Raw genomic sequence first — 20,393 nt, 5'->3', positions numbered from 1 at the left:
TTCATTTCTCAAAACGAAGTAAACTGATAACAGGCATCTCTAAGATTTTGCTTTGAGCACTGAAAATATGTATTGTTTAGGTATTTTTTTGGACAGTATGTTTGATCCCACTGAAAATTTTAAATGCATTTAAATATCTTACACAATCGACCAAATAAGTTAAATAGTTACAGTTCAGCCTACCTCTTCTTTTTCCATCTGGATTTAGGCTGCTGTTTTGGTGAGGCTGTAATTTTTTCCCTAGTGTGGTTTCTGTGGAAGACAACAGACTGAGGGCAAAGGCCTGAAAGCAAATTTGAAGCACTCTGAGATCTGTTGCTGACCAGCCCTATTCTGCATGAGTTGGGAAAAAAAGAAAAGCCATTGCTTTTAACTTCCACTTAATAGGAAAATGTTTGTTTTTAGAAAATGTTTCTTCCTGCTGAAAAAATATTTTTAAAAGGAAAAAATTTCCTCCTTTGGCTATAAGAAAAAGTCAGCCATGTGAGCAGGTGTGACCATATCATAACAGGCTGATACAATATAAATCAATAAATTTTTACCTTTCAGGACTTGGATAACCTTGTCCTTAACTCTTAGAGGCTTGAGAAATGTTAAACTAAGTATCAGTTACCCAGATCACATATAAACACACGCACAAATGTATTGTGAGAGGAGGGTTGGCTAACCACTGGAAATGAGACAGGCTCCTTTCCTAGTCAGAAAAATACTCTTAATTAGGTGCGTAAACCCATTTTCCAAAGGAAGAAATTGGAACTTTTTTTTTTTCTTTCTAGAAATCATGAACATATCACAAAGCTCCTTCCTGAGTTTTCCCCTGGAAAGTTTCTGTTGCCTCTCCTTGGAATACTTTCTGCCTTTTAGGTGTGAGATTCACTCTAGAGATGGTGGTAAAATTCTCACTGCTGAAGAGGGAACACCGGGCCGTCCTTGCGATTATAGTAGCTGTCTTAGTGGTGTCATTGAGAAATCACGTGGCTAGGATACCTCCCCCAAAATATGAATTGCTGCATCTTCATGCCTTTGTTTCGTTTTTGGTGCAAAACTCCCTGAAAAGGTCTTCAGTTTTTATTCGTTAACTAACACCTAACACTGTCAGGATCAGCTGATGGACAGCTAAGGGAAAAGAAAATAGATACCTAGAAGTGGGGGGAGTTGGGAGGGGATTAGAAGAGCTTGGAGTACTAGGAAGAGGAACCCAGGAGTGTTAAAAAACAAAGAAAATGCCTAAGTCCGCTGTCTACAGACAGGTACACACACCCCTGATACGTGAGGACCCCAGGGAGTATTCAGACATGGTGGTCTTAAGGAGGTCAACTTCCATGTGAACTGTCCTCAGACTGCCATTCCTGAGGGCTCACCTCTAGAGGATCCCAGCTGCCATCTTACGTACTCTTGCCCTCTTAGCAGAAGAAATATGCCTCTGAGCCATTAGGCATCTCCAGGACGCCAGACAAAGGGACAGTTCAATATTGGTGACAAGGAGCCTCTTTTAATCAAGGAATCTAGAGGCTACAATAGGGCTTTTTCTCTTTCCCTGATATGTACACTTTTTAATAGGGACAAAGGATGGCATTGGAAATGAGGCATCTGGGCCCGTATTGGGTCTGTTGAACTCTGATATGTTTAGTGTGGAGCGGTGAGAAGAATGGCAGTTCGGGGCTCCCTCAAAGCACAAAAGTAGCAGCAACCAAGACTTCTTTTGGCTTAGAGCCAGGACTGGCACAATGTCACTTTGGCTAAAGTGAGTCACAGGGCAATATGGGAGGGTCTACAAAAGGGTATGAACCCCGGGAGGCATGGCTCATTGGGAGCCATCTTTGAAGACCAGTTATCACAGTTAAAAAAAAAATTCCTCAGCTATTTGAATAATTAAAGGACGCTACATAGGTCTAGAAGAGCTCTCTCACTTCGACAAGTTTGCCCATAATTTCAATAGCTGGAAATTTTTTGTTTCCAAATACTTTAAGGGGATTAGATCTGTTGATCCATCACTCATTCGTATAAGTCACATTAATCAAAGGAACACCCATCTAAAACAATGCAGGTTTTGTTTGGGAGTAACCTTTATATTATCTTTGGCACCGATTGATGTGTAACTCATTAGCCCTTAGAATTTCAGAGCTACTGGAACTTTAGAAATCACCTTGTTTTGAGATGGTAGATTTCATTCTGGCGCAATTTGGGTCCGTTGCTGGTAGCCTCAAATGGCTACTTAATGGTATTGTGGGGACTACAACCAGGTCTTTTGATTTCCGTTCAAATGTTTTCCTCAAAACAGCAGATTGCCTCCGTTGGATTTCTGTTTTTAGTAAATAACGGTTAAATCTAAAGGATTAGGTATGCTTGTTAAAGGGGTAATGGACCTAAAAGCTTCTATAATTTCCTTTTCCCCCGATTTTAAAATAAACATAATAGTTCCCAAACCCTAGAAGATTACTTTTTAATATGTGTTCCCCTCAGCTGTTGCAGAGATACAATTAGCCACTAAAAAGTCGGAAATCCAATGCTTTTTATCTTTTTGGATATGGACACGAAATGTATTTTGTTTTTATTTTAGCCCTGTAGAGTACAACATGAAGAGAATGCCTTCGTTTCGGACTGAAGGGGATAGAGATTTCAATCTCATAATGATTCCTTTCATTTCTGAATTCCAGGTATGAAACTGGCAGCAGGTAGTAAATTCATGACTACCTCTAGTGCCCGAATGGCCCTCCATCATGGTGGCCTCTGGGTTCCAGGGCTTGTCCAAGTAGGAGCCCGCAGAGAGGCAGCAGAACCCAGGACTTGTCCCATGAGCTTGAATCTCAACCCCTTTGGCAAGTTTCTTATCCTCTCAACCTCATGCTCATGTGTTAAATGGGAAACTTTCAAAGAGGTATTTTCAGTGTTAAATGAGACGGTGTATGTGAAGCACATCGTGCTGAATGCTCAGTAATGGAGGCTGTTTTATCCCACCCCAACTAGGTTTAACAAAGGGTATAAATTATTCCTACACCTAGCTGTGCCTAAGGTCCAAATAACCTGTTCGGTTCATTAGAATTGTATCACTGCGGCATAGGCTATAATACCCACCATCTCATTTTCCAGAGCCCTGGGCCCTTTGACCCAGGTAAACTGAAATGCAATCAGCATAGCCAAGCTCCTGACCTCACCTAGTCAGACTATATCTAATTATCTAAGGCTCCAGACAGTAGCAAGAAAAGGCTTTGTGGTCAGAGAGCCAACTAGAAAGGTGAGGAGACTAGGGCCTAAAGAGGAAATAGGACCTGTTAGAAAGAAGACATTACATAGTCTTAATAGGGACCTATTTTTGCTTCTGAGACATGATGTCACTTGTGGTGAAGACCTTGAACTAATTATCAAAAGGGAGGGAAATATAATTTCTAGTAGTTAGAAGCTATCCACCAGCCCAGCAGTTCTCTATGAATAATTTATATGATCCTAAATATAAAAGCCTGCATTGACAGCATCCTAAAGATTTAGGAAGCTGCACTAATTTTGAAAACCTTTTTCTTTCTAGGTGCAGAAGATTCTGAGGTTTATATCTTGAGAACTGACATTTTATCTTCCAGTCCTAAGTGCGGTATACTCAATTCTTGGAAATCTGGGTACCAGAAGGAAGTGGGCAGATTAGAATCAAATGTTGCCTGTGGTTATGGAGGTGTCATGGTAAAGTACAGAGGAACTTAAGGCAGAGCCGGGACAGCAGGTATGGGTTTGAGGCCTGGCTCTGCTGAGGGTTGGAGTGGAGAAGTGATATAAAGGTGATGTTTCAAAGTCCAGTCTGGCCCTAAGGGCCTTTGATTTCCCAGCCTGATAGCTAGCAGGCTGTTCAGTCCACTACTCACAGAACTTCTTCAGAGTATTGACACCAGAAGGTGGAACTCCACAAGAAAGAGGATGAAGGGCAAAGATGAGAGTGCAGAACAGGTCTCCTAGAAGAGATTTGGAAACACCTAGAAGCTATCGGCCGGTGATGACACATGGAGATACATCTGTGCCTGCCCCGGCATGATACTATTCAGAGAAGTCCTGGGCTGGCTTCTAATGAGGAGATCCTGGCTTTGTTTTCCTAAAGAACTACTGAAAAAGGCAAGGGACTGAGTGAGTTAATGAATGTGGAATTTATAAAGCAGTTTCTCCTTGGAGGCAAAGACATGATCTAGTTGACTACTCAACCTGCAGAATCCACTGCCTTTTAGATCAGGAATAGTCATTGGAATAGATCGGAATCCTGTCTGAATCCTGTCTGAATAGTGAGGAAACGTGGTGTGTCAGGCGAAGCACTGACTCAGACTGACTGACTCTCTACTGAAAGAGGAAGAGGAGTGACAGGAGGCCTACCTGCCCATCCCCGCTGGAGCTACCTGTCTTACCCAGATTCTAACACAGACCAGCCCAAGTGGAGGCCCCATGGGTTTTTCATTTGAAAGGTATTTATGGTTGGGGTCGGGTAGGGAGGAGAGGTGGTGGGCACAGAACAGAGCAACAGAGAATCTGAAAACCACGGACAGGAAGGAAATGAAAGTAAAGGCTTTTGCTTTACTCTGAGTAAGGGAAACAGGAGAGCACTAGTCCTACTGAGCAGGTGAGAAGCAGCAAGCCTGGCCACGTGCTCAGCCACAGATATCTGGGCGGTGCAGGGTTTGCTCACTGGCGAGGCAGCACGTGAGGCTTATTCTACCTGTGCAGCCCCTCCAGGGGCTCCAGCTCTTCATGTCAACCCTGCACCCACCGGGCAGACAGCAAGCCAAGGACAGCCCTTCCTGCCCACGCAGGCCCCCGGGTCCCGGGGACCTCCACCCTCAGGTAGTTCCTTGCCCTTCCCACTCCCTCTGGTGGCTGCCCTTCGAATCCGAGGACACGGGTGAAGGGCTCAGGATTTTCTCAATGGACCTATTTCCCCAGTCTGGGGCGGGATGAAACCACATGGTTCTAGAAGCTTCTGCCTCTTTCCTTGCCTGGCCCTTTTAGAAGGGCCATGTGTTCTACCCACTTTCCTTGTATGATGGACTCTTCAGCTGTTTGAGGTTGTTGGGTTTTTGTTTTGTTTTAAAATTTCTGTGTTATTTCTTTGGGCAAAAACGCAATGAGGTTCTGTGATCCTGCTTTATTCCACCATCGTTAAACAGAAGTCTAATGCCTCAGCTCAGTTTTCTGAGTTTCAGTTCATTGAAAGTCTGCTTAGCTCATGCCATTTTCATGACTGTTATTCAAAGAAAGCACATCTGAAAAAAAGGCATTATATTCCCCACAGCCCAGGGGGGAAAACAACTTAGTACTAGAAAGAATTAAGGAATTTTTTCTTCTCCCTTGATAGGGGAAGTGAGATTTCAATTGCTGATAGATGGAAGGGAAAGGCTGAGTGGGGCAACAAAGGCTGTTAATCTGGAAGTTACAATTTCCTCAATTTCTACGCCTAAGAAAACTCCTATCGTGTCAGAGGGTTGGTGAGAATCCAGTGAGATTAATCCTTGTGAAAAGGTTTGGAGAGCCTCAAAACACCCCACAAGGGTGAGGGGCAGTTACAATTAAAATCGACAATGAAAGGAGTCCTTTTTGGCACTAGAAGAATTCACAAAGAGGCTTGGGTAAGCCTGTGCCAGGGGTGCCGGGCAGGAGATCATGACTCCGGGGAGCGGTTGGACCAGCTGGCCCCTAAGGCCTGTCTCACCCCAGGAGCCATTGTCAGTGACACTGGCTGTGATGAAAGCTCCCACTGTGCCTGCATTTTCTGCTCTGCTCAGGGGAGGGAAGAAGCTGAGCCCAGCTTGGCCAGAGGACAGGGTTCCTTTCACCCTCCATCATTTGCAGAGGCCTCTCCCCGAGATTCAAGCCACCAGGCGGGACCAGCTACACAGTTCGTGGGACTTAGTGCAAAATGAAACGTGGAGGCCGTGGTTCAAAAATTTAAAGGTTTTCAAGATGGGAAACAACAGAGCATTTAACCAAGTGCAGGTCACTGGCTTATGAAGTCAGCCTTGCCACCAGGACCACCGGGGAGGAAACAGGAACGGAAAGGAGCCAGGCCCCTGGGGGTCCTCAGGGTCCCCGCTCTGTCCCTCTCCCCAAGGCACTGCACAAGGAGCCCTTATGGAGGAGATAAGAGTCCCAAACACAAAAAGCATCGCCGTGAGCCAGGCAGTGTTCTAAGCATGTCCCACACAACTCCTCTAACCTTCACAACCCCGCAGGTAGGTACTATTATTATCACTGTTTTACAGATGTAGGAAATGACACAGAGTTTAAGTGACTTACCCAAGACCACCCAACCAGCAGTGGCGGAGCCAGAATTCAGATGCCGGCAGTCTGGCCTCAGAGTCTGACCTCTTAGCCTCTATGATTTCCTCTTTTTCCAGGGGAGTTCCGTGCAATGGCTCAGACGGGGGAACAGTTGCAGGTGAAACTGCTGCAGGAATGGAAGTGGATCACCGGGCTGTAGCCTCTTCTCCTTTATTGCCCTTAGTAAAACCACACCAGACCCACCGAGGAGGCGGGCAAGGCTGCCGGGAGCTCTGGCTGCCCAGACGGGCAGAGATAACCATGCATCTGAGGGGTGTCTTAGTTTGGGATCCCTCTTAAGCAAAGCCTGAGATAAGGTTTTGGGTGCAGGTAGTTATTTGGGAGATGATTCCTGGAATGAGACAGGGAGCAGAGAGCATGGAAAGGAAAAGGAACGAGGAAAAGTAATATTGGGGACATTTTTGAGGCCACCATCACAGGCAGTGGGAGCGCAGCTCTGCTGGAGGCGGGCCGTCACTCACCACCTCCTGCCCCACCCACCCCCCGTTGGTGAGGGGTTGGCCCTGTGGCTGGTAACGTCCCCAGACTTGAGGGTTGCCCCTGCAATGAGTGTCCTCCAGCCACTCCCCCCACACACAGTAAAGAAGCCCCCAGGCCAAAAGCAGAAAGACTCAGGGTGCCTACTTGAGGTGAGTGTGAGTCCCCAGGAAACCCGAGCCGTCCACTGCAATGACAGCTGAAGACAGTGGGCCAGGGGACTACGGTGAGGGACACCCAAGAGGTCTGTCTAGGGGCCACCAGATTTCCCTAGGAACTGGCTCCCCATAGGGGCAGGGGGCGGCAAGAAGCTCTGTGGACAAAACGCCATTTGCATTCTTCTCCTGTGCATCTCTTTTGTTTCCTCTCCCTTCCTCACTGACTGCAGCTGTTTGTTATTTGAGACATCTTCTCAGCCCGCCCCCTGCCCAGTCGCACCACGGAACCAGCACCAGAACCCGGGAAAGCGGGACAGTGGGGTGGGGCCAGTCAGCTGTTGTTTGCTGGGTGTGTTTACTGGGTGGACTGGAAAGGGGGTGAAGGAGAGGAGAGAGGACACAGCTCTGTCACCCTTCCAGCAGCATGTTGACACACCCCAGGTGGCATCACTGAGATTAGCTGTGGCCCTGCTGAAGGGCTTCGGAGGAGGGGTTAATCCCAGGAGGCTTCCTGGAGAAGGAGCTTTGAAGCCGAGGCAAGGATTCAGAGTGAACCTTTGCCGTTGGCAGGCGAACCCTGGAGACCCCCCCCACCCCAGGCCCCTCAGCCCCATCCTGCTCTCGGGGAGCTCCCTGGCTGCTGGCCTGGGGTGTCCAGGCTGAGTCAGGGTTGCTGGTTCAGCGGGCCTGCCCCTAGCCTCTTGCCAAGTCCTTTCTTCTCTTGGCTCCATTTCCTCGAAACCGCTTTCTAGGCTCTGATTGCCTCCCATACTGTTCTGAGAAACTGGTTGACAAGCTGTCTGTCTAGCCCAGAAGCCCTGAGCCTGGGCAAGTTTATGATTGTTTATGATCGTTTTTTTGGTTGTTTGACTGTTTCAGATCGATTTATGATTTCTACGCATCTGTGAGGGGAAGAATCCAGGCCTGGGAAATAGGAACCTTAGGGTGAGGTCCCAGCTCAGCTTCTTTGTAGCCAGCGAGGTCACATTGCCTCTGTTTCCACATCTGCAACAGTAACCAGCCCTGCTACGTCCACCTCACAGAGCTGTTGTGAGACCAAAGGGAACAAGACCTGGGGGTGGGATCTTTGAACCCCTGGAGTTGTATGTGAGTGGAACATAATAACCATTGTTTCTGCCCTTGCGCCTGGCATCGCTTTAGACCTTCCTGGCACACGCAGTGGACTTTGTTATTTGGAACTTGTTCACTTGGCAAACTCCTGCTTGTCTGGAATCTAAAATGGACACTCACACAGGCCAGCTGTGAGTTGTCTGGGGTCGTGGTGCGATGGAAGGGGCACGCAATCCTGGGCCAGAGCCAGGAACTCTCCCTCCAGATCCAACTCTTAGGAGCTCCGCGGCCTTGGGCAACCTCCTTGATTTCCTAGAGCCTTGCATCTGACAAAAGGGCTTATTATGCCTGCCCTGTCTGCCTCTCGAGTGCTCATGAGGGTCAACCTAGATGAAAAGGGCCAACTAAATGCTCAAGTTTTGTGTAAATGTTGGGGGTCGCTATTGAGGAAAGGCTTTCTGACTTGATTCCACAGCACACATCCACCCACCAGGCCTGATGAGATCCTGAAATGCTTCCTGAATCTCCTGAGAAAGTCAGTGCACAAGAGAAAGACTTTTCCTTTTATCAACCAGGGGTACCGGTAGTTGTCACCGTTTCGGTGGTGGTGGTTGTATGAAGGTATTGGGGGGTCAGAAAGAAGAAAGGGAAGGGAGTGGACTTTGAGTCCCAGAAAAGGAAGAAGAAAATGGTAAGTCTTGGGAGGGATGGCAGGAGCCAGAAAGAAGGAGCAAGACAGGGCCCACAGTGCAGAGCCTGGAAGGAGGCAGCGAGAGAGGCTGGGGGCTGTGGTAGGAGATGCAGGAGGGGATGGAACAGGGGCTGCAGGAGGGGATACAGGAGGGGATGCAGGGGGGGATGCAGGAGGGGAGGCAGGAGGGGATGCAGGAGGGCCAGGAGAAGACGAGGCAGCACATGTGGCAGGTGATCTTGGCTCCTGCGCCCGCAAGGGCCCTCCCCCCACCCATGAACCATGGATGAACCATGATTGGTTTGGAATCTCATTCTGTACCAGTATTCAGCTTATTAGTGTAACCCAGTCCCGGGCAATAGAATCTGAGAGTTAGTCTGTTGGGGGCTTCCGAGAAAGAGTTTTTCATGCTTGATTAAAATTAAATAGATGAGGGAGCCTCTTCCCTCCTCCCCATCAGCAACTCCCCCGGTGCCTGTGCCCTCCCACCTGATATTAAGCACCTGAGCTTGACAACAGCTGGTTCACGTTTCTAACCGGCTCCCGCACTGCCCGCACCTTCCTGTGGTGACTGGCGGTGTGAGAGGCTAAAGCCTGGAGTGGCTACAGCCTTCTAGTGACAAAGTCAAGAGCATGGTAGAGATGCTAACCCAGAGCCTGGACAGTGTCAAGCTGCTGAATCTTGGAATTCCTTCCAGGCTTCTCAATGTGTGAGACAAGGATCGGTTTAAGCCACTTGTAATCTAATATTCCATTGACAAGAGGACCAGGGGTAAAATAACACTGATAATACATGCCATTGGAGGGAACGTTACAGTTTGCACTGCATTTTTATGTACACTTATGCTATTTGATTGTCACAAAAGACAAGAGGATAAGTGACCTTATCCTTTTTTTAAAACACATGAGGAAACTGAGGCCAGGGAGGGGAAATGACCCCCCCCCAAAGTCACACAGCTAATTGGTGGTAGGTCTGATATCATAAATCAGGGTTTCTGACTCTTGTCCCAGGAGACTTTGCACTCTGCCTGCGAGAGACCGAAATCAGAGCTAAACAGAAGCAGGTGCAAATGCCCGCAGACACTAAACTGGAAGGTCAGGCAGCTCCTTGCTCTCACCTCCCAGAAGAGTCCAGGGGAGAATAAAAGAGAATCTGATCATCAACTCTTGGTCAGACATTGGGTTGGGGAACTGAGACCAGGGTGTTACCTGACAGCATGGGATGGGGAGGTGGCCAGACGAAGAACGTGGTAAGTTCCTCCACCACCCCCAGAGGAGCTCCCTCACATCCTCCCGCCTTCCTTCCTGCCTTTTATTTTTTCTTTCAATCAGCAGTCATGTACTGAATACTTCCCGTGTGCTAAGCGTTGTACCAAGGAGCTGGGAATGTGGCAGTGAACAAAGCAGACGAGGTCTCCTGGAGCTTATCTTCTAGTCAGGAGAAATATAACACAACTGAATACAGCTGATCCTCCTTAATTTCAGATTCCATTATTTGCAAGCTCACCTATTTGCTAGAACTTATTTGCAACCCCAAGATCAATACATCCAGTACTTTCGGAGTCATTCAGAGACAAGTAAAGGGCAGTGAAAATTCTGAGTGGCTGATGTGCACATTCAGATGAGGTGGAAGCTTCTTGTTTCAGCTCTCATACTATAAACAACCGTCTTGTTTTGTTTTGTTTTGCGGTACGCGGGCCTCTCCCTGCTGTGGCCTCTCCCGTTGTGGAGCACAGGCTCCGGACGTGCAGGCTCAGCGGCCATGGCTCACGGGCCCACCGGCTCCGCGGCATGTGGGATCTTCCCGGACCGGGGCACGAACCCGCGTCCCCCGCATCGGCAGGCGGACTCGCAACCACTGCGCCACCTGGGAAGCCCATGGTTCCCATTTCTAACCAGCTCATTTCCCTTGCTACTGGGGGCTGGGCATCCAGTGAGGAGACCAAAGGCCGGACTGGCCTGAGGTGGAGCGGGATTAGAGAACACGGGGATTTTCAGAGTCTGCCATCGCTTTGGATGAGGGGGCAGAGATGGGAGGAGGCAGGGCAGGCTGGCAGCCCAAGGCTCTGGTAGCTGTGTTGTCCCCAATAAATCAGGAAGGGGTGATCCTCACTGCCCGAGGGAGCACAGTGAGGCAGTTCACGCACACAGGCTCTGAAGCCTGACCCTTGGATTCTGCTCGTAGCGCCGCCACTTTCACTGCGGCGCTCAATCTCTCCATCTGCAAAAAAACGCCGAGAGCACGGTGCCCTCATGGAGCGCTTAGAACAGTGGCAGCAAGTGGGGGAGCACTCAGTGGTCAGTGTCCAGAGCTGTCCACGTAACTTCCTCCTCTGAGCTCAGTGATGATTTCCAAGCTGCAGGTCACACCTGCACAGATGACAGAGAGGTGGCTACGGCTGGATTAAGGCTATGGATGTGGCGACAACATAACGAAGAGATCCGGGCAGCGCTCAGAACCAGGCATAAAAGATCTCTGAGTCCAATAGGTTTCTGTGTAATCACTGTGCTGATTGTAATAACATTCTTGATCCCATAATGCTGTGTGTTTCTCACGCTTTTCATCTTAACCTTATGTATCGTTTCCTACGGCTGCCATAACAAATTACCACCAACTCAATGGCTTAGAACAACAGACATTTATTCTCTCACAGTTCAGGAGGACAGAAATCTGAAGTCCAGGTGCCTGCCGGATTGGTTCCTTCTGAGGGCTGTGAGGGAGAGACCTCCCTGTTCCTGTCTCCTGGCTTCTGGTGGCTTCCCTCAGTGCTCACCGTCCTTTGGCTTGTAGGCGCACCTCTCCAATCTCTGCCTCCGTCTTCACGTGGCCTTTTTCCTCTGTCTCTCTGTGCCCTCTCTCTTTTTATAGGGACACCAGTCGCTGGATTTAGAGCCCCCCTAAACCCAGGATCATTTCGTCTCAAGATCCTTAATTAATTATATCTCCAGATACTCTTGAAGCAAAGTCACATTCCGAGGTCCTATGTAAACATGAATTTTGGGGAGACACCATTCAGTCCTCTACAGCTTCCACTCGCAGCCTCTCTCTGGAGCAAGAATGACAGGTACTGTAATTCCCTCCTCATGCATTGTGAAGCCAGGGTCTAGAGAGAAATGAACCAGCCTGTGGTCATATAACTAGTGGGTGGGGATAGATCCCAGATTTCAATTCCTGCCCCACCACCCAAGTTTTATTCCCTTTAGATAAGCGCCTTGTGAGAGAGACACACAGGGAGGGCAAGACGGAGCTTTCGTCTTATCTGTCCCGCTCTCCTCCCTCTTCCAGCAAATTGGCTTGGCCTTTTCCAATCATGTGGTGCCACGGAGACAGCCACGTTCTGACAGAACCACCACTGCCCAGCACAGGGGTTGCCCTGGGACCCAACACCCGCCCCAAACTGAGCGCCATGGCACCACCACTGACTGCCCTTGACTGGTCCAGAGATGGGCATGTGAGTCAAACTGAGGAAAACAGAGCCTCTTCTTAGCAATTTAGACCTCAAGGCCTGAGAGCATGAGTCTCAGTTTTATTCTACTGGCCAGGCTGGGAGAGGGAGCCTGGAGCCGTGGGTGGCCATGAGGGACAATGCAGACACAAGGTGTGCAGAGAGAGGCCTGGGGACACTGCAGGTCTTGTTGCGGCTGTCCCTAGGCCCCTCCCATAGCTCGGTTACTGGAGCCAACTTATTAGCCCTCTTGCTTGCAAACACAACACTCTGAATTATCATCTTAGCCCCAAAAGATATGTCAGCTCACTTTGCCCATAAGGAGGTCAGTAAACAAAGTTAGAAATCATTTGGTTTTCAATTTAATGTTAGACAGCAAAGTATTTATTTAAATAAATAAATTGATTTAATCAGGGGGTTAACACAAAAGTGTTGATGGAGCTCTGTTTTTATTCAGTATGAAAGAGCAAAGGTGACATTCAAACAGTTTCATGATTTTAATGGCTACACCCTGTGACAGGCAGACTCCTAAGATGGTCCCCAATGACTCCATCCCCTGGTACTCACAACCTTCCCTCGAGTATGAGCTGAACCTAGTAACTTGCTTCTGACAAATACAACACAGCAAAGGTGATGGAATGTCACATCTGTGATTAGGTTACAAAAAATTATGTAGCTGACTCTGTCTTTTGCTGACTTTGATGAAACCAGCTGCCATGGTGGAGAGGCTGACCTGGCAAGGAACTGAGGGTGGCCCCCAGCCAGTAGCCAGCAAGGGACTGAACCCTGCCACCACCCATGTAAAGGAGCTCGGAAGTGGATCAGGCCCCAGAAGCCTAGTTACAGCTGGGTGACACTCCTTGAAACAGAGGGCCCAGCTCAGCTGTGCCCAGATTCCTGACACACAGATACTCTGAGATAATGCGTGTGTAATATTTTAAGCCACTAATGGTTGGAGGGATTTGTTACAAAGCATTTCCTGTACACACACACACACACACACACACACACACACACACAGCAGACTTCAGTGTGCAGTGATAGACAAGATAGAAAGTTCTGTCAACTGAAGAAAAACGCACGACCTAAAAGTTGTGAGTTAAGTTTTATTTGGGGACCTGCTGAGGACTATAGCCCAGGAGACTACAGCCTCTCAGGTAGCTCTGAGGAACTGCTCTGAAGTGGTAAGGGAGGAGCCAGGATATAGAGGAGTTTTTTTGCTGGAAAACAAACAAACAAACATGTAGTTGAACACCTAAAGATTATTGCTCATCACGAAGAACAGACATCTCGAATTAATGATTTTAGTACTTTTCTATGCACGGGAAGAGGCAAGAATCTGGGATCATTTGAAATTATTCCTTAGATTTGCATCTTAACTATCTAGGGCCAGTATCCAAAGCACAGAATGCATCCTGCTTTTCTATATCCTGAATTCCCTTAAGGGCATGTGGTCGGTGGGTGGCTGCAGTGGCTAAAGGCTTGATCCTTGTAGAACTGAGATGACGGGCAACCTTCTTTGTTTACAGGCAACATTCCCTGTTCACGGTTCCAAAGAGTGAGGGAAAGTGAAAAGAGGAGCTGGAAGGATAGAGAAAACAGAGCATGAGCACTGGAAATTCAGGAGGAAAACACCATTGTTTCAAGAGCCTCACTAAGGCCTTAGAATGTTTTTTGTTTTGTTTTGTTTTCAGTTATGGGTGCGTTTAAATTTGCCTTAGTGGCAGGAGGTGGGATTCATTTATTCATTTGTCTTTTCATTGATCAACAAATATTTACCCAGTGTCTATAGTGTACTGGACACCATCAGCGCAGCTAGGGTAAGAAATGAAAAGCAGGGTCATGCTCCTGAGGCATCCACAGAGCCTATGTACACAGAGCATATGGTCAGAGCCAGATGGTGCACAGTTACAATGCAGAGATGACTGCTATGAGCAGGGTGTGTACTATGGATGGAAGCAGAGAGAACTAGGTCTAACCCAGCCTGGGCTGGGTCACAGAAACCTCCCAAGAGTGGATGCCTTGGTCTAAGTTAGCAGGGCCCACCATAGTAGTCTTTGCAAGAACAGACCTGGGCCTGAACTAAGACAGTGTCATAGAATGGAAAGGAATGGCTAATGTGGAGGGGATCCAGGGAGAACTTGGCTGAGGGAGACAGACAGCCCCAAGTTCCCCAGATTTCAGCTCATGGAACTGGCAAGATGGGGATGGCATTAACTGAAATAAGGAAGAAAAGAACAGTTTTAGGGCCAAGAAGATTTTTTCCCAAATATAAGAATCTGATCATATAAATACATGATGTAATATTTTCCCAAGGTTCTCCATAGCTTTTAGGATAATATTTAAACTCTGTTGTTCAGCACATATGGCCCCCCAAATTCTTTCTTCTTCTCTAGGTTTATTTCTTGCCACTCATCCAAGTTCATCCTTAGATCCAGCTATAGGAAACTACTAGTAATTCCCAGGCACATTCCATGGCTGTTGTATAGGTTTGTACATGCGATTCTCTCTGTTTAGAAAGTTCTCTATTACGAATATTGTTTTTGTGTTTTCAGTATCCCCTCCTTTGGCTTGCCTCCCCTGTCTCTTTCTGTGTGGCCCTGATGGAGCTACCAATCACAGTATCCTGCTCCCCAGCCCCAGGATTGGGCAGGAGATCCAGGCCTCATCAATCATAGTACCCCAGCCCTCAGTGATTGGTCCAGGATTGGCACATGACCCAATCTGGACCAATCAGAGCCCTTCTCTGGGATTTCATATATGGGTGCTGGGATAGTTTTCTCTTTCTTGTGGGGCCAACAAACTGAAGTGATGTAAGCCTGGAACTTCCTGTGGCCATGCTCCTTCTGCCCACTGAAACACAGAGGAAGCTTAACTGGTTAGGAGAGAATGAGTCCGACATGGAGAGACAAGAAGAGCAGCAGATCTGAAGGCTTTTTTTTTTTTTAATACATCTTTATGGGAGTAAAATTGCTTCACAGTACTGTGTTAGTCTCTGTTGCACAACAAAGAGGATCAGCCATATGCATACACACGTCCCCATATCCCCTCCCTCTTGAGCCTCCCTCCCACCTTCCCTATCCCACCCCTCTAGGTCATTGCAAAGCACTGAACCCATCTCCCTGTGCTATGTTGCTGCTTCCCACCAGCCAACTATTTTACATTCTGTAGCGTATACATGTCGATGCTACTCTCACTTCGTCCCAGCTTCGCCCTCCCACCCCATGTCCTGAAGTCCATTTTCTATGTCGACCTCTTTATTCCTGCCCTGCAACTAGGTTCATCAGAACCTTTTTTTTTTTTAGATTCCATGTATATGTGTTAGCATACAGTATTTGTTTTTCTCTTTCTGACTTACTTCACTCTGTATGACAGACCCTAGGTCCATCCACCTCACTACAAGTAACTCGACTTCGTTTCTTTTTATGGCTGAGTAATATTCCATTGTATATATGCGACACATCTTCTTTATCCATTCATCTGTCGATGGACATTTAGGTTGTTTCCATGTCCTGGCTATTGTAAATAGTGCTGCAATGAACATTGTGGTACATGACTCTTTTTGAATTATGGTTTTCTCAGTGTATATGCCCAGTAGTGGGGTTGCTGGGTCATATGGTAGTTCTATTTTTGAGGCTCTGAAGCCACTTCACCTGGTCGGCCAAGTTATATAGTCCTGGTTTGCTTAAGTTAGTCCTGTCACTTAAAATTGAAAGAGTCCTGCAGCCAGAATCCCAATTTCTTCTACCCACTTCTTATACATCCTTTAAAACTCAGTCCCAACCCAATTCCTCCAGAAAGACTACCATGACCGGTTGCTCCTCCCCTCCCAGTTTGATGCACTTCCCTGGGTTCTCATAACATTCTGGGCAGATTTCAGTTACATTCCTTAATAATCAGATCAGTAAGTGTTGGTTTACATATCTGTTTACCATCAAATAAGCTCTTTATCCCTCATTGTACTCACCTTATTGCTCAATGTCTGTCACAAAGAAAGTATTTTACAAACGTTTGATGAATGAGTCTGCCTGTGGAACATTCAGGTGCCCAGGAGAGTTTGTGGGTATATAAATCATGGGGGTGTCTCTGTGTCAGTGGAGCAGGTGGAGACAAGTGGAATGTGGGCAGGGTGCAGCGTGGAGGGCGTGTTGCCCTCAGTCTCTTTCCAGTGGCTGATCCAAGAAGGGAAGGAGAGAAGGGGGCTGGTGACTGGAGGGACAAAGGGGAATTTAAGATACCCAAGTCCCAGGTGTGTTTATACATTGAGGGAATGGAGCCAGTGGAGAGAGAAGGGTGCGGATTCAGGAGAAGCAAGGCATGGGACACGGGGAGCGGATGAGCCCGGAGCACAGGTAGAGAACAAGGAACAGGCACGAGATCAGCAGACACTCCAGTTTGGTCAACAGCAGAGACAGGGTGGGGAGTGAGGCACCCACACCGGAGTAACCTCATTCAGCAGCCCCACAGGCTAGTGAGGTTGGGCAAAACAGAGCCGCCTTCTTTTTCCTAAGGCTCCCAGAGCATTCAGCTTCCTGTTCCCTAATTACCCTCCACCCCCAGCAAGTGAAAGGCCACTGCTGAGCTTAAGCGCCCCTATCAGGTCACTGGCCTCCTGCCGGCTCTCGGCTCCGGAGCTCCCTGAGCTCTGGCCAGAGTTCAGGGTAATCCTTGCATTGTTCGCCTTGTTGTTGTTACCCGACCTAGGAGATCAGGTTCCCCCGGCATAGGGTTCACCCACTTTGTCCGGGGCCATGTGATCCCGTCCAGGGAGGAGCAAGGATGTAAATTATGGAGGAAACCTCAGGTTCTCTACAACTCCCTAGCGATTCCGATCTGCCAGGACACCTGAGCGCACCGGCCCTGGGGGCCCTGCAGCGGGGACTGAACAGAATCACTGCCCAGGCCTCCAGTGATTGAATCCTGAAGGTTGGTGGCTCGCTGGGGCCTCGGCAGCCAGGATTTCCCAAGATCTGTAGGGGAGAGTGTGCAACAAGTCACTGAGAAACCCAGCTCAGAACCACTGCTCTGGGGCCCTCCAGGTGTGGGAAGGTGAGGAGGAAGCAATGCCTGTTCCCTTGGGAGGAGCCCAAGGGAGGCAGGGTCTTCCCTCAAGACAGGCTCAGCCTCATTGTAGAAGACACGCTCCCTGCCCTTGGGGAGCTCCTGGGCAGAGGACACACACACATGCCCCCTTGCTCTCTCCAGCTGCCGAGCATCAGACGCTGTGTTTCCTTATGGGGGGCAAAGCTGCAAGGGTCTAGCTAAAGTCCCAGACTACTTTCTGGAAAAGAGAAGAAGGCGTTCAGTGTTCAGCCCCTCCAAGCATCCTTTGGCTTTGGTTGTCAGGAGACAGCCCATGCTCCGGGCTCTCACTTCCCTGCCCTTTAACAACTGTGATCACACTCGCTGTGTTTCGTGGGCTCTCAAAGACTGCTGAGCCTGTGTGTGTGTTCATGTAAGCCTCGTGTGCATCTCTACACGCCTGGCAATCCAAGTGCACATCTGCGCGTTTACATGTGGATGTGACCTTGTGTGGTAATTCCTGCGTTTGCCTAAGTGGTCCCTATACACACACAAGCATGTGCAGGTGAACGTGGTGGGTGTCCTCTTTCACAAACTCACTGAGCATTCCTCTACAAGGTTTTAATGTCCAGCAACATGATGATGTCAACACGGCGGGCTGGACGTTGAACTGAGTCTTGCCACTCCCCTGGCTTTGCCCGGAGCTGACCCATGTACCCTAATGGCCCAAAGTGCCCCCCTCCTCAGCCTGCCTTGAGCCCCTAAAGAACTCTGATTTGCTACACCCGAGACTTTCCCGGAAGGGCTGAGGATGTCTGCTGTCTGCAGCTTCCACTTGACCTCAGTTCATCTGGTCATTTACTCCTCAATCACTGAGCTCCTGCCAGGCCAGGCCCTGTATTAAGAGCCAGGAATACAGAAATGAGTATTTCATGGCCCCTGTCTTCATGAAAGGCACACTCTAGTCAGGGAGAAAGGCCCGGACACAACCAGCGGTGTTCAAAGGCAGACTCTGATGAGATAATGGGAGGGCAGAGAAAGAAGTCACTACCACACCTTGTGGAACCCGGGATGGTTTCACTGAGGCCCCATTTAACTGGGACTTGAGTAGAATTTCGACAGGAGAATGTGCAGAAGAGCATTCCAAGCAGAGCGATGATGTGATTGGAGATTAGAAATGAGGAAGCCCATGGAGTGTCTACTTTCAAACCCTTCCTTAGGGCTGAGTGTTGCATGACTCTAGGGGAATGCAAGTGCAGGGCACCCTTTGAAGTTGTGCAGATTGGGGATGGGAGTTCTGAGGAGCTGCTGTGACAACGGTAAACAAGGGAAAAAGGATTCATAAACTCATGGGCAGATGGTGTGGCAAGGGGATGCGTCATCTATCTCACTCCATCCAGGAAGACTTCCTGGAGGATGTGTGGCCTCAGGAACAATCAAGGCAAGAAAGGGCAACCTGAAGGGATTGAAGCAGAATTTGTGACACATGAAAGCAAACGGGTATTTGGGGGAGAATAACCAGGCAGTAAAATGTGATGGACTTAAATATGCTTTGAAGAAAGGATAAAGAGGAAGGAGGAGGCTCAGGTCTTACCTGTGCTTGAGCAGCACCCAGCCTGATAAGAGCAAGCATAACACCTGCTGGGAGCTCCTAGCCTGATGGAGGGACATAGGAAATGAGGCTTCTAAGACACCAGACATCAGGCAACAAAGGTCAGTGATACCCAAGAGATGCCCCAGTTTACAGCCTTGAGAGAATGTCTAAGCCACAGTGCAGGGAAGGGGAACCGAGGTGGAACCCAGCAGTATCTATGAATGGGGAGAAGGAGCTGGGGGTCTGGGGAGACCCAGGCAGCTATAGTACATACAAGAGAGTATCTAAGAGGAGAGAGTTACACAGAGAAAACCCTGGAAATCAAATTTTCAGCAGAGCGCAGATCAGCATATGTGTGTAAGGCAACTACCCGTGGCTGGGGAAATAACCACCCAAAAAGATGAAAGAAAGAGTGCCCAGAGCTCACACAGGGCTGGGAATACTTCCTACTCCCACCAGACTGGAAAAATTCATAATTTTTTTTGACTTTATATTTTTTATTTTATTTTCCCAGTTTCCATCCCCATTACTACAAAGTACAGAATAATATTCCCACACTTATACTTCTGTCTCAGGTATTGTAGTATTAAGGATGTGTCCTTCTTTTCAAGGTTTTGGTAGAATAAACTTCGAGGTAACAGATCTTGATAAGGACCTTCTGAAGCTGATTTCAGGAAAGGTAATGCAGAAATCTGTAAGTAAGCCAAAACATTCAGAATAATGTCACCTAAATCCTCAGAGTTTTATTTCAATCTTATTTCTAAAGGTATATCTTAGTCGCCAAATTCTATCTCCCATTTCTCTGAGATGGTGTTATTTAATACATATTCTCCAAATAGGGTACAGTAGAGGTCAACTTCAGTCAAGTCTGAAACTATCAAATTACCCAGGGAAGAAATTCATAATTTATGGGGAGATTACTCAGAAGGGTCTTGCTTCAGTAGTGAAAAACAATTAGCGCTAGACTAAATACTGCTTTCATCTCACCTAACAAATCTTAAAGACCTGAAAGGATAAAACTGCTGCATCCTGCAACAAGTTCAAGGGCATTTATATGAATACAAAAATATCTAGCGCCCATCAAAGTAAAACTGCCAATGTCTGGCATCCAAAACAAAATTACCACTAGTGTAAAGGAATAGGAAAATACAACCTATGATAAGGAGAAAAAATCGTTGAAACTGACCCCATAATTAGGTGATCAATTGTCCTAGTTTGCCTGGGGCTGCCCCAGTTTTAGCACTGAAAGTGTTACACCCCAGGAAATCCCTCAGTTCTGGGAAATCTGGGACAGTTGGTCACCGTACCTATAACTAACATCATACTTAGTAGTGAAAGCCTGAATACTTTCCCACTAAGATCAGGTACACAGCAGAATGTCCACGCTCACTACTTTTACCAACGTTGCATTGGAGATTCCAACCAATGCATAAGGCAAAGAAAAGAAATCCAAACTGGAAAGGAAGAAGTAAAACTGTTTTTATGCTCAGATGATATGATCATCTATGAAGAAAATCTGATTGACTCTACAAAAAAGTCACTAAAACTAATAAGTGAGTCTAGTAAGATTGTAAGATACAGGTAAATATCCACAAATCAATTGGATTTCTACACACTATCAGTGAACA

The sequence above is a fragment of the Delphinapterus leucas genome, chromosome 1 (genome assembly GCF_059928025.1).
Source record: "Delphinapterus leucas isolate spDelLeu-1000000601 "Yukka" chromosome 1, BTC_Dleu_Yukka2, whole genome shotgun sequence".
Taxonomy (NCBI): Eukaryota; Metazoa; Chordata; class Mammalia; order Artiodactyla; family Monodontidae; genus Delphinapterus; species Delphinapterus leucas.
This window is presented reverse-complemented; position numbering follows the sequence as displayed.